This window comes from Petaurus breviceps, unplaced genomic scaffold, assembly GCF_028583685.1.
Source record: "Petaurus breviceps papuanus isolate PSGF00001 unplaced genomic scaffold, PetGlider_PUasm1.0 140, whole genome shotgun sequence".
NCBI classification, from domain to species: Eukaryota; Metazoa; Chordata; class Mammalia; order Diprotodontia; family Petauridae; genus Petaurus; species Petaurus breviceps.
The window spans coordinates 22,913,045-22,923,332 of record NW_027185698.1 but is presented as its reverse complement, the minus strand read 5'-3'; positions in this window follow the sequence as shown (position 1 = coordinate 22,923,332).

Here is a 10,288-nt window from a genome sequence, read left to right as displayed (position 1 = left end):
CCCCAAGAGTGGAAGACTTTGAGACCACTGATTAGTGACTAATTGAGTTAATCAAGACTTTTCCCCAAGAGTGGAAGACTTTGAATGTGTACTTTGATACTACTGATAAGTGACTGATTGAATTAACTTAAGAGTGACTATTTTACTTTGAGACTATGTTGTGAAAATTATATTGTGATTTTCTATGATAAATTGAAATATAGTGAATTCTGTATTTTGAATTATACTGTACCTTGATTTTCCATGGATGTTTTGCTTTTGTTATGGAACAAATAGAGTGATCACTATACTGAGTAATAAGAACCTTTAAAAAAAGCTGTTCACAGTAGCAGTTCTTCTGGAAAGCTTCTGTGCATGGCATTACACATCATCAATTCACTTTCTGCCTGTGAAATCAACATAGCCTCACAAACAAGGTCTGAGAAATCAATAAAAATTATCAGTATAGTTCCAGGACCTCTGAAAACCTCCGCAAGTCTCTCCTCCAGGACTTCTGTAAACATACAACAAGAAAATCCTCTTTCAAGTCTTCTGAACCAGCAGTAAGGCCCTAGGGCTTTTGTCACAACAGCAATATCCTCCATCAGTAGGAGAATCTGACAAAGTAACATCAAAACAGACAGATAAAGTACTGGCACCACAAACATGCTTCCTCCTAGTTTCTGCTATCTCAGCCTGAGCTTTTCCTTATATAGGGTCATTAAGCTCCTCTTTGTTCTACCCCTTCCTGTTGCATCAGCAACAGAGTTTCACAAGATCTGTTTCTTAACAAAAGACTTAATATAATCATGAGCAAGAAACTTGAACTGAAAGAAGGTGCTAAATAAGTAAATAGCTGAAACAAGGTGTTAACTACTTCTTTGCTTGCCATTACAATGGGTAGTATCTAACTTATTTTCCTATTTGTTATTTGAGGAGGAAATATAAGGGTAAAATATCTAGGATCTTATTCCTGTGTCATTATATTATTTCTTGAAATTAGAATCAAAATCATCCACTATCAAAGCTAAGGGAGATCCTACAGTGAGTAACTACTCCCAGGCATCTATTAAGAACACTAAATATAAAATAGTATGTAATCAACTGTATAGCATTATATATATATGTTAACTATCATCATTAATGTTATTATTTTGATTCTTTTTTCCTTTTTGGGGAAACAGAATGGTATAGAACAAATAACTTTTGGATTTGGAGGCTCCAAACTTAGATTCAAAGATTATCTGTTGTTCAATTCCATTATGATATTGGGTAAATACTTTAATCTCTCTGGTTTTCAGTACTGTGATTTGTAGAAGAAAGAGAATGGAGGAGTTTCTCCTTGTGGTCACTCTAGCATTCTCCAGTCTTATGCATATTGACAGCTCTGTTGTTTAACTACCTATAAAGGTATAGGGCTTTCAGATGTTCAGAAAGCATCTTGGATTTTCAGTTTTACCAAGTCATCTAGTCTGGGGATTCGTAGTTCAGTCATGTCTGAATCTTTGTAATCCCATGAACTATTACAGCAAGCCAGTGCTGTCCACAGATTTTCTTTGTTTTCTTTTTTTTAATTTTAATTTATTTATTTACTTACTTTTAGTTTCTAACACTCAGTTCCACAAACTTTTTAGCTCCAAATTTTCTTCCCTTCTCTCTCCTCCTCCCTGTCATGGTGGCATGCAATCTGATATAGGTTCTGCGAATACCTTCACATTAAACATTTGTCAAGAAGGACTATAACCAATGGAATGAACAATAAGAAAGAAGAAACAAAACAAAAAAGAGAGAGAGCAAGTAATTTACTTCAATCAGCATTCAGACTCCACAGTTCTTTTTCTGGATGTGGATAGCCCTTTCCATCATGAGTCTTTTGGAGTTGTCTTATAACCTTGCATTGCTGAAGGCAGCCCAGTCTATCAATTAGCCATCACAGATACAATGTGTCTATAATTATATACAATATACTCCTGGTTCTGCTCCCCTCACTCAGCATCAGTTTATATAACTTTCTCCAGGTTATTATGAAGTCCATCTGTTCCTCATTTCTTATAGCACAATGGTATTTACTGTGGGGTTTTCTTGGAAATGAAAATGGAGTGGTATGCCATTTCTTTCTCCAGTGGATTAAGGCAAACAGAAGTTAAAGGATTTGCCAGAGTCATATAGACACATTTCTGAGGCCAGATATTAATTCAAGTCTTCCTGACTCTGGGCAAATCACTTAACCCTGTTTGCCTCAGTTTCCTCATCTATAAAATGAGCTGGAAAAGGAAATGACAAATGATTCCAGTATCTTTGCCAAAGAAAACTCCAAATAGGGTCACAAAGAGTTGGACAGTACTGAAAAAACTGAACAACTTCCTGACTTTAGGCCCAGTGCTCTATCCATTGAGCAACCTAGTTTCCTTGTTCTAGTGTGGAGAAACTAATGGTTGATTGTATTGGATACATTGCCCTTAGGCTCATCTGTTGCATGAAAATATACATTTGAATTGTTTAAATGTAAAAATTGAGTCTTTTTTTTCCCTTGAAGGAAAGGCCTAGAAAACACACAAATAATGTTCTAGTCAAAAGACTAGGGTTTGTATATTGACTTTGACCATTTCTTAGCCCTCACCTAGAAATAGCATCCCCACTAAACTCCTCAGAGGCATGATTTCTAAATCCACAAAATGGGGATAGAATTATTTGTACTTTCAAAGTCACACGATTGTTGTGAGGAAACTTCTTTGTAAATTATACAGCATAAAATAAATATGAATTTACATATTTAATATTGTATTATTAGAACAAATAATCCCTCTTATTGCATTATTAGTGTACAGTAAAGTGGATATGTTATTCGAATTATTAATGGTCAGTTATTGGTAGATTATATTTTATTCTGCTTTTTCTTAGATATACTCATATATTCCAGCTAAAGTCTGTCAATTTGTGAGAGGCAGTGTGGGATAGTAGAAAGAGTTCTAGAAATAGGCGGGACCTAGGTTCAAATCCACAACACTAAAAAGGAACAGAAAGCCAGTGGGAGAAATATTTGGTGGTTGGGGTAGCTAGGTAGTGCAGTGAATAGAAAGTCCTGGAGCCAGGAGGACCTGAGTTCAAATCCAGCATCAGACACTTACCACAAAAAACAGCCATATGACCTTGGGCAAGTCAATTAACCCCAATTGCCCTACCTTCCCCCTTCCAAAAAGCAAAAATAAAATAAAATAAAAATATTTGGTGGTTGAGGGAGGGACTTTTTCTGCACATGTGTCTTCATACCATATAGGTAGCAACTCATTCTGACTACTTAGAATGACAGAATCTTAGCTAGAAGCGATTTCAGAGGGTGCCTCATTCAGCTTTTATCTGAATATAAATGGGTGCTAAAACAGATTCAAATTGTGGTCCTCCATTCTTTCATTGAAAAGTGCTACCAAAGCTTTATTCATGTCACTAAACCTGGATTAGCACTTTTGTTTTCAACAAAATGGTTTAGGTATCTATCTGAGAGACCATCACTAGAGGCTATTAGCACAATAAATGATGTTTGTTGAAGTTGATAGTAATAAATCAGCTCTATTTTAAAAATAAGTGAGCTTTTTTTTTTCTTTTTTTTTTACTGAGGACTCAGAGCTTTCACTGTAAAAATGAGAAATCAATTCCAGGTGTTTTCTGTCATTATAACAACCATTTCTAAAAAGTAAGTTCCCATTGTTTCCATCTTGGCAACTCTGGCACCTAGGATGGCATTTTGCATAGTAAATATCAGATAAATGTGAAATTCAGTCACACAGTTGATATATATATATATATATATCTTCAATTACAGCCAGAAGAGTATGGGCAATTCCATTTAAGGAATTTCATCATTATTGAATTGATAAGCTAGACAATTCTCTCAGAGGAGATTGCCTGAAAATTCTGACTCCTGCATTTCTGAATTATTGGCATGGCTGGTAACATAGATTGATTTATTTCCAAATTCAAGTCCAAGACTGAAACTTCACATATTATGTTGCCACAGAGTTACAAGGTGCCCAGCCCTTCACTACTGCTGCTCCCAACAGCTCCTTTCTCTCATCATTTACCAAGCTTTGTAAATTAGGCCTCACTCCTAAGCCTTCACCCCTAACCTCAGTCACCTTACCCTTAAGATATTTTTATTGAAAGATATTTATTTTATGATTGATGTCAAAGGGAAAATAGACTCAACTAGATGAGATTTCACATTATGAGCAGTATTTCAAGAGTGCCTTTATCTCACATGCATTTAAAGATACCTGTTTTAGTCTTAAGCACATAGGGACATCAAGACTTAGGGCTGAAAGAACCCAGACATCATCTCCTACAACCTATACCTAGCAAGGAATTTGCTCTCCTGTTCTCCTGACAAGTCACCATCTAGAATTCCTCCTAGTGATTGGGAACTCATGAACTCATTTATCCTTTCTGAGTTTTAAATTTCTTTATCTATAAAATGCTGAAAATTCTTGTGCTACTTACTTCAGGGTTATTATGAGGAAAGCACTTTAAAAAACATATTTCTTTTTTATTTATTTATTTTTTAAGTAATTGGGGTTAAGTAACTTGCTCAAGGTTACATGGCCAGGTGTTTCTGGGTGGGTGCAAAGTGTCTGAGCCCGGATTCAATCCCAGGTCATCCTGACTCTGGGGCTGGTGCTCTTACTCACTGAAGCTTACTCAGTGCGCTACCTGGCTGCCCCCAAAACATATTACTTTCAATAATTATTATTGTAACAGTATCATTTTGTTTCACTGGTAATCTAGAGATGTCAGAAAAATTGAGGAAGGCTTCCAGAATATTTTGTGAACACCCTGTGAAGAACATATTGGAGAACACAGACAAACTTTAGACTGGATGGACAGTCATAGACACGTTTTGATATGGATGCTTGGAGGAAGCTTCTCAATCAATCAATAGCACAGAGCCATTTGAATATTGAACATTATTAATATTTAACAAGATCCTATCCTATGCAATACCCTCCTGGCTAATCTTCAAGTAACACCTCACTCAAATCCATCCTATATTCATTTATCAAATCAATCTTCTTAAAGTTACAGGTCTGACAATGCCCCCTATATCCCCATCCAACAAACTCTTGTGCTGACCTCTAGGATCAAATGTAACATCTTCTTTTGGGCATTTGAAGCTCTTAGTAACCCTCACCCTCCTCCACATATACTTTTCCAGTCTTCTTACACCTTACTTCCTGCCATATACTCTACAAACCAGTGACACTGATCTCCATTGCAAAACCTACTGTATCTCTCCACTCTGAAATGAGCATTTCCAATCCCATGACTGCAATACTGTCCTTCCTCATTTTTTCCTCTTGTTTTCTTTCAAGTTCTAGTTAAAACTGCATTTTTTTTTACCAGAAACCTTTCCCAATCCCCCTTAATACTAGTGTCTTTCCTCTGTCAGTCATTTCTAATGTATTCAGTCCATATCTAACTTGTACAGAGCCACTTGCATATTGCCTCCTCCCCTTAGACTCTGAGCTTCTTGGGGATACTAATCATGTTTTTACCTTTCTTTGTATCTCTTGTACTTAGCTTAGTGTCAAGCAAATTACCGGACTTGGAATCAAAGAAATCAAATTTCTATTTCCTATTCAAACCCTGGCTAGAGTAAATACAGCAAACATGGAGGTTATTGTGCCCATTTTACAATTGAGGTAAATGAAGTTCATGGAGGTAGTTACTTGGCCAAGGTCATTCAGATGTGGTTGTGGCTATAGATGCTGTTATGTAGAAGTTATCAGGCATGCATCAGATTCTCTGACCAATCATTGAACAGAATCCTGAGAAAATGTAACTCTGGAATGACTTGATAGAAGTTGATCATTAAGAAAAATGAAAACTTTTTGGACATTTACTAGCTACAAACTCAGAGTGGAGGACTCTGGCTTGCCAAGGAGCAGAATGATGTGGGGACAAACAATGAAGGGCTAATGGGCAAGAAAATACAGGAGGGAAGAGGTGATTACAGGAATAGGACTTGAGGAATACTGGGGACAAACCATACGGTATTTATGTGTTTCTTATAAACTGGGCTAAGGGAGAGAGAGCAAGAAGATATTACTTGTTTGTTTTTTTACGTGGATTTGGGGACTTGACTTTTTATCCCTCTAACAGCAATGTACTCAGTTGTTCTACCTTTCTCCAAGCAACTGTCCTCCAAGAGAAGGAGAAAATGTCATGGAAAAAAGGAAAGAAGACTCCCCTCTCTATTGCCAGGACAATTGATTGAGTGGTGACAAACTAGTAGCTCACTGAGACAGGTAAATAAAAGTACAAGTGACACACACACATGCACATGTGTGTGTACAAACACCTACATATTTATAAATACAAAATTTATTTCTTTGCAGATATATATTACACACACACACACATTTCTGTCTCTCTATAGGTATATATTGTGTGTATATACATTTCTATATCACAACTTAATAGTATCAAATGGGATAACATATGTAAAGTCCCTTAAAGCACTATAGAAATTCCAGGTTACCATTATTATTTGTAATCATCATTACTAGGCTATTATTGTTATTATTATTACTAGGTTATTATAATATTATTATTCTAGCACAATATTCCAGAGAACTTAGATCTCTCTCTCTTTCTCTCTCTCTCCTTGCATCTCTCTCTCTCTCTCACATACACACGCATAAGTCATTTGACATATATGTATATGATGCATGTCTTTAAATCAAATATTGGTAGATTTCAATTTCTCTTCAATTATTTACACACTCATTGGTATATCGTTGGTACAGAAAGTATCTTTGGTGTCAGCTTGAACAAGTGTCACTAAGTTTAGATTGAAAAGCCCTTTCTTTACTTGGATCTCATTCTTAGTGTATATCCTTATAAAGACAAATGAGAACTACCTGTGTTTTAGGAAATCATTCTTATAGATAAATTCAGAAACTGACACTTACTACCAGTGTAGTCTTGGGCAAGTCACTTAGTCTTAACCTCGAGGGGTCTCTGTTTCCTCCTCTCTGAAATTAACAATGTGAATAGTTGACCTCAGAAGTTCCTTCTAGTTCTAAAGTCAATAATCTTACAGGTCTCCTATGAGTTTTTCATTTTATAAGCTTATTGAGAACTAATATTGCAAAGGGCCTAGGATACCATTTTTAAAGCCAGGAAGATTCATGTTCTAACCTTCCTTTAGTCTCACTTTCCTCATCTATAAAAATGGGTAGAATAATATAGTTATCCCTTCTACATCACAGGGTGTAAGGGGTTAGCCCTTTTATGATATAGAAAATCTGCATACAAATTTTGGTCCTCCCTTCATAGCAGAGAAGAAGTCTGAATTATTATGGTATTAAAAGATAAAATATGTTGCTATTATACAATACTATACATATATTTTCTGCATTTTGGGGTTTATAAACTTTTACCGTGTTATCGGCTGACCTTCACAAGTTGTATTCAACTTCTGCAAAACCACTCCAAAATTTCCATTCATTTTCTTATGTTGTGATGGGAAAGTCATGATTGTGGAAGGGATACTGTACCTAAATTATTTACCTTATAAAGTCATTTTAAGAAATAAACAAAATAATGAATTTAGCATTTTATAAGTTTTAGTTATATTTATTATTGCACATTTACTAGAGACATTAAGCTACTGCAACTCATCTGGGAGCAAAGAAATGTAGTACTACAATATTTTCATGTTTTATTATAATTTTTGATTTCATTTAGATTCAGTGACCTGAGCTAATTATCATGGACACTTTAAATCTGAATTCCTTTATTATATATCAGTATGAACATACCATCCTCTCACTTAATAGATGAGTACCTTTGTTCAAGAATATCATAATCATCTCTCATCCACTAGCCTTTCAACTTGAAACATTCACCACCAGCAGCATAAGCATATGAATCAATGAATGGCATCACCCTCTAACCTCCAGTTTATTAATATTGGCGGTCTTGACACTCTTCATATCCTCATTCACTTCTCATGTCTGCTTACTGAGCACATGTAACTAAGCCAATTTTGAGGCCCTTCACTTCCTTATATGCACAAATATCACCAATGGAAGCAGTTCTGTCTGTTGAGTGTCTCTGATTCCATCTGTTTCTGTCTTTTCCATCTCTTTCCTTAGAACTTGTTTTTCTAAATACATTTATTTTTATTTAATCTTAACACTATTCTTAATTTACCCATCTTTCCTAGCTTTCCACTGTAGTTGCCATAAAATACAGTTTTTTAATTTGATTCAATACCACTTACTTAAACACCGACTGCCGTGTTAGAAGCACTGTTATGTTCAGGGTATAGAAAGATAAAAACAAAGCACTTCCTGCCAACAAGTTGCTTCACTTTCTACCAGGGGAATATCATCTACAGATAGGTAGGTAGATATAAGGAAATTTGAAGGAGAGGATAACAAGGAGGGCATTGAGCCTCAAAGAAAATTAGGTATTTTGAAGAACAAAACAGAGAGTACATTCCAGATATGGATTGGGGGAAGGGGGTAGAAGCAGAAGAAAGGCTGCTTTCAGTAAAGAAGAATGGGTAGATAGTAGATGGAATATTGGGCTGTATGACCCTGACCAAGTCATTTTTGTTTCTTAGCGACCCAAGGAAATCTCAAAGACTATAATCAATCTGTCAAGTATGTTCTAAATATTAGAATTAAAATTAGAGGTCTGACAGGGTTCTAACCTAAATGTCAGGAACATATGCTAAATACTCAGGATAGAAATATGAGAAATCACTTCTCTTGGGGAGTGTACTGTGTGTAAAAATATGTATACATTTACATATCGTGTATGTATAAATGTACATGTATATATATAAATATGTACATGTGTAAATATGTATATTTGCGTACACACATATGTACATGTATATACATGCATTCATGCATATATACATATATGTGGCAGAGGTGCTGATCTGCAATGGCTTAAAAAAAGTGTCTCACCTGAAGGCAGCATTTTCTCATGAATGTTTGACAACTGGCTCTCCAAAAAATAAATAAATTTATTCAAGACATACTTTTGAGTTTAATCTGCATTTTAAACATTTTCTCCATCACTTTCTTAAGCTAGATAATCAGTGAAATAATAAATTAACTCCTGATTTGTATTGTTCATTGATTTTCAAGGTATAAATGCAGACAGAAAATTTAACAATCTGCTCTCAAAAGCTTAGCTCCAGCTTACCCTGTCTAGAGCCCCTTATACCTAATAATTGTGTAGGTTATACCTAAGGCTTCTTGGTCTTAGATGATAATTAGAAAATTCTTTAAGTGAATATTTATATGCATAAATATAATATCATAAATTATAAATATACAAACTTTCATGTATTTAAAGTATTGTGTCTTTTTAAATGAAAATTATTCCATTTATATATGATACATATGCCATATATGCACACATTATATATTTTTTTCTCTATTTATTTTTCCTGAGTCTTTATGTTTCCAAATGAAAGTAGAGACTTGTTATGAATTACAAAAGTTGTGCAAGTTCAAGCAATTTCAGGATCTAGATCTCTGAGACCTTAACAATTATGTGGTCCAACTATCCTATAGTATAGATGAGGAAAGTGCGATGACATTTGTTCAAGGTAACATACCTAATAAGCATTATAGACAAAATTTGAAGTTTGCTTCTGAGCTGATATTTTAAAAAATCTTTTATTTATTTAAGTTTTCAACATTCATTTCTACAAGACTTTGAGTAACAAATTTCTCCCTCTCTTTCTCCTACCTCCACCCCAAAATAACAAGCCTACTGAATACCCCTTTCTCCAATCTGCTCTCTCTTATATCCTTCCCCATACCCCCTCTAACTTTCAAGTAGGGTCAGATGGATTTCTATACCCCAATGCCTGTATGTTATTTCCCAGGTGCATGTAAAAAACATTTTTTAACACTTGTTTGTAAAACTTTGATTTTCAAATTCTTTCCCTTCTTCCCTCCTCACCCATCCCCAGTGGGAAGACAAACAATTCAATATAGATTGCACATGTGTAATTATGCAAAATGTTTGCATAGTAGTTATATTTTGAAAGACTAACTATATTTCCCTCCATGATATCCCACCCTCAATTTATTGTAGTTCTCCTTTGACCCTGTCCCTTTTCAAAAGTGATTGCTTTTAACTATCCTCTCCCCCCAATCTCCCCTCCCTTCTATAATCATCCCTCTTATCCCCTCCCCCCCTACTTTCCTGTAGGGCAAGATACCCAATTGAGTGTGTATGTTATTCCCTCCTTTAGCCAAATTCAACGAGAGTAAGGTTGACC